We start from the raw sequence: 5,077 nt of genomic DNA on the forward strand, positions 1-5,077 counted from the left end.
TCAGGAAGGAAAACTTGACTTATTTTTATATTATAGATTAGCATTGTTACATTGTTATATGGCAATAGGCCCCTGTAGCAGGTACACCTACCTATATTTGGAAATAAAATTGTGTCTAGTATATGGCAATAGGTTCACCCCCTATTACATGGGACTTATAACACAAATGGTGAAAAGTGAGAGTACATTGTATAGCGGCATTACGTGTCGTAATATGCACTTTGCCTACCAACAGGGATAAAAAGCGCGACATTACAAAATAAAACCACAGAACATATTATTATTTTATATTTTTTATTTCGTTTTTATTTTGATAAATCACCTATTAATTTTTTAATATATATACATATATATATATTGATTTTAAACTTTGAACATATGACGAATTAAAATAGTTTTAGTAGTTTTACACAATCGTGGAATAAGTGTATATTTACAATTTTACACCTTAAATAAGGAGGTAGATATATTATTCAGGACTAAATGCATAACATACCTATCTCCAATATACAAAGAAGAAATCCTATAGACAATAATCTTTTGGTCTACAGAAGCTCTTCTGCAAAGACCTGACTTCCTCAATATAGCCCTTTTAAGCTGATTGTCCGCTTGGAGGCAAGAGGTGGAACCACACCCGCAGCAATAGAGGCGCAGGTGTGTTGTTGCCTCTAGGAGGTAAATTGGGGAAGATCAGGAACGCCAGAGCCTCGTTCGTTGATCAGCAGGGTGTACCACGGGCAGGGGAGGTTGGCTTTGGCTCTTCAGGTGTGGGGGGAGCCACTTACACCCCTTCTTTCAAAGTTATCATCTTGAACGATGCTGTGGTGGGCAAGTGCTTATAACGTGAGGTTACAGAGAGATACATATGCCCAACTGCCCATAAGTCGGTAATCGAGCTGACGGATCACCTGATGGTAAGTAATTGCCGCCGCCCATGGACACTTGAAACACCAGAGGCGTTACAAGTGCATTGCCGGCTTTTTGGGGGTTAGGAATTTAAGGGTTGTCGGGCAATCGGTGATTAAGAAGATTGGTAAGGATAATTGGGCCTCCGGTAACCTCACTCATACAACGCAAGCGTTGTTACACGTCGGTTTTCTGTGAGGCCGTGGTATCACTCCGGTTGAGTTAGATAAATGAAATTAGGAGCTGCTATGAGGTGCTTGTTTATGACTCTTTCTAGGTTTACCCCGTTTTAGAGAGCACGTATTTCATTCCCATTTATGATTTGGTAAGCGTAGTGTAGGATCTCCACCCTGCAGACTACCTAGCGGGTTTACCGGGGCTCCGGCTCGAAAAGCAGGAGTAGGAACGAGGTGGTTTTTAGTCAGTAAGAGTCTGACACTCCCTCTCCCCTCGTCCAAGGCGGAAGAAGTCATTAGATGATTTTCCCCCTCAAAAAAAGGATCTCCGTCCATGCGGTGGTCAGGCGCCCTGATGAAAGTAGCAGAGCGTCGCTGTATGCAGGTCGCTTCCAACCTTGCGATGTGTAGTCATTGGAGGAGGAGAGAGTGCGGTTGATTGCATGATGACCATGTAGTGCAATGGGTCTGTAAAGAAAATAATGGTGTAGGTATTAGTTCTTAAGTTTTTAACAAAGACTGGCGCTGCGTCTGTTCTTTTGCATTAAAACTATAAAGAACAGACATTTTAGTTTAAAAGCTAAATCAATGTCGTAAGTTTTCCGGAGCTGCCAACAACGTAACAGGTTACCGGGGCTCCGGCTCAAAGCACGAGAAGGAACGGAATGGTTTTTAGTTAGTAAGAGTTTGACACTCCCTCCCGCCTCACCCAAGGCGTGAGAAGTTATTAGATGATTCTCACAGCTCAAAAACAAAAACAGTCGCAAGTTTTAGTGCATTCGCTTTCGCGTCTCGAGGCGAATAAATGGTTAAATAATAGTTTCGCCTACTCCAAAATTAAACCTGTTTAACTGTTTTACATGCAACCAGCATAGCCTTAAATCTCATACAAGTTTTCCTTTTCTTTAAGTGGGCAAAATCATTTAATACTTCTCTCGCTTTGGCCGAGGCAAGAGGGAGTGTTAGACTCTTACTGACTAAAATCCACCCCGTTCCTACTCCTGCTTTTCGAGCCGGAGCCCCGGTAAACCAGCTAGGTAGTCCGCAGCTCCGGGTCAGCATCAGCCCTACTGGGCCCCATCTATGGTGGTCTGATGGCTCTTTAGTGGCGAGCGCGAGCTACACTTCTCTGGTGTTACGAATGTCTACTGGTCGAGGCTAAGACTGTAGACATGGCGGTGCTTAGCCCATGCAGGGCACATCACTACCTACGCACCTGCGTCAGGCGGTAGGTGAAGACACCGGAGCGTCTTTCAAGCCACTCCTCAAAGAGGGGACTTACCGCTGCAATGACAGTGAGCTCAATACAAGATTCACTTACCACGTACGTTTAAAACTGGTGATTTGTAGTCAGCAGCCATTTCATCTGGATCCCTTCCATTGGTATTCATTGGCAACATGATGTACTTCCCTCTGCTGGCCCGTCAAGAAAACCATCTCGGAAGGTAGTTTATCACCTCCTGAAATAACAACTAGTCATTAGAAAATTGGACAACATTAGATATCCTATTTTTATATGGTAAGGGGGGAAATAATCCCCTCGATCTGATGATAGATCAGCTACACCCATGGACATTTAATTTTGCAACGCCAGAGGAGTGTAAGTTTTTTTTTTGAGAGAGGAAAACTATCCAATAACTTCTCCTGCCTTTGGGCGAGGCGACAGGGTGTCAGACTCTTACTGACTAAAAACCAACCCCGTGTCTACTCCTGCTTTTCGAGCCGGGGAGCCCCGCTAGGTAGTCCGCAGCTCCGGATCAGAGAGTAGTACAACGTAGGTACGACGGTTTTACAGAAAACCGATGAGAAACAAACGCTTATGTTGTCATCGTATGAATCAGCCAAAAAAACAAAACCAGCAATGCACTTGCAACTCCTCTAGTATTGCGGGTGGGCGTTGGCTCTATAGCTCCATGGCTCCTTAGGTGTTGCTGAACACTAACCACATACCACCAGGTGACTCGTCTCCTAAATTACCTCATATCCCATAAAAACAGAAGAATTCTCACCTTATCCTTGACTCTTCATCATCACCAATCACCTCCTTGACACTTTGAAGAACCAGTACGTGTCTCCCGGCAGACGGCGCGCGGCGCAATGAGTGCACAAGGCAAGTCTAGCTTAGTCCAAGCTAACTGCACTGCGCAGGTCCCGATCAATACTTCGGTATGAGCTATACCTTGCAGTTACAGTATTTATGTCACTGAACAAAGTATTAATCAGAAGATTTACATACTGCATTTTTTTTCTTTTAAAAAAACGTTGCTCCACACTAAGATTTTCTCCTGTGTCGTGGGTGCGTTTACAATGATACAAGTTCACATACACATCACACTCAGACCCGACACAACAATTTTTGGATCACACAAAGAGTTGTTCCGTGTGAGAATCGAACTAGCTAAACGTTGCATAGCAGCCGGTTGCCCAGGCTCCGCGAAGTAAAATCATCAAAGAGTGGGAGAGCCACGCTTCGGCACTGCTGGGCTGGCTCAACCGGAGTGAATACCACGGCCTCACAGAAAACCGACGTGAAACAACGAAGATAGGCTCGATCTTTATTTTTGACAGCAGCTCTATAGAAGTTTAAGTGTGGGAGAGTCATGCTTCGGCACGAATGGGGCGGCTCGATCGGAGTGATACCACGGCCTCACAGGAAACCGACGTGAAACAACGCTGGCGTTGTGTTTCGTTGTGTGTGTGAGGTTACTGGAAGCCCTATTACCCCTCTTCCCAATCCCCGAATCCCCAACAACGCTTAACTTCCAAACCCTCCAAAAGGCCGGCTATGCACTTGTAACACCTCGGGTGTTTCGGGTGTCCATGGGCGGCGGCGATTGCTTACCATCAGGTGATCCGTCTGCTCGTTTACCGGTTTATACCATAAAAAACGTAATGTCAATCGATTTCGTATTGTGATCGGTAATTGAAATCGGTAGTATGTTATGTCTGTCTGTAGTCACGCTGTGTAGGTTGTGCAGCTTATTGACTGCACGATTGATGCGGGGGCTAGGCAACTGGCTGCCGTGCAACGTCCAGCGGGTTCAATTCTCGCATTGTTTGTGTGATCCACAAATTGTTGTTCCGGGTCTGGGTGTCAAGTGTATGTGAACTTGTATGTTTTTGAACGCGCTAATCTCTGGAACTACTGGTCCGATTTGAATAATTCTTTTTGTGTTGGATAGCGCATTTATCAAGGAAGGTTATAAGCTATATATCTATACATATAATAAAATCGTAGAAAAGTGCTGTCTGTACATTGAAAATAAAAATAAAAAAAATAGCAGGGGTTATTGTTATGTCGATGTCGAACCCAAAAATGTAATTAACTTTTTTTTTGTCTGTTTGTCTGTTTGTCTGTTTGTCTGTTTGTCTGTTTGTCTGTTTGTCTGTTCGTCTGTGCGCGCTAATCTCAAAAACGGCTGATCCGAGTTGGATGCGGTTTTCACGAATATATTGTGGGATGCTTAAATTTACATTTAGTGTTTGTTTCATGTCAATCGGTTCATAAATAAAAAAGTTATGTCAAATTAAAGAATCACGTCGAACATTCTATGCTTATACCATTAATCTCCGCAACTATTTGACGGATTTGGTTGAAATTTGGTACAGATATAGTTTAGAACCTTAGAAAGGACATAGATATATTTTTATTTCAAAAATCAAAAAATAAAAATAAGAAATAAATTATTTATAAATAATTCTATGTCGATCGTTACACGACTTCGGTTCATGTTATTGTTTTAATTCATCGAAAAAAAGTAAATAAATAGTAAAAAGGTATGAAAAAAATAATATCAATATAATAAAACATTTAGTACAAAGAAAATGCTCTAACGGAGTATAGATAATTCTATGTCGATCGTTACACGACTTCGGTTCATGTTATTGTTTTAATTCATCGAAAAAAAGTAAATAAATAGTAAAAAGGTATGAAAAAAATAATATCAATATAATTAAACTTTTAGTACAAAGAAAATGCCCGAACGGAGTATAAA

At 42.2% G+C, this 5,077-nt stretch overlaps 1 long non-coding RNA gene across 1 annotated transcript; it reads right to left on the reverse strand.

Annotated features, from left to right (window-relative positions):
- Positions 1-275: 275 nt before the first annotated feature.
- LOC118278872 (uncharacterized) lies at positions 276-3,255 on the reverse strand. The gene is made up of 3 exons (XR_007706931.1): positions 3,092-3,255; positions 2,404-2,542; positions 276-1,550 (listed from the first exon to the last, which is right to left on the reverse strand). It is a non-coding gene; the product is annotated as an uncharacterized LOC118278872 (long non-coding RNA).
- Between the last annotated feature and the right edge of the window lie 1,822 nt (positions 3,256-5,077).

Source organism: Spodoptera frugiperda, chromosome 24 (assembly GCF_023101765.2).
Source record: "Spodoptera frugiperda isolate SF20-4 chromosome 24, AGI-APGP_CSIRO_Sfru_2.0, whole genome shotgun sequence".
Lineage (NCBI taxonomy): Eukaryota > Metazoa > Arthropoda > Insecta > Lepidoptera > Noctuidae > Spodoptera > Spodoptera frugiperda.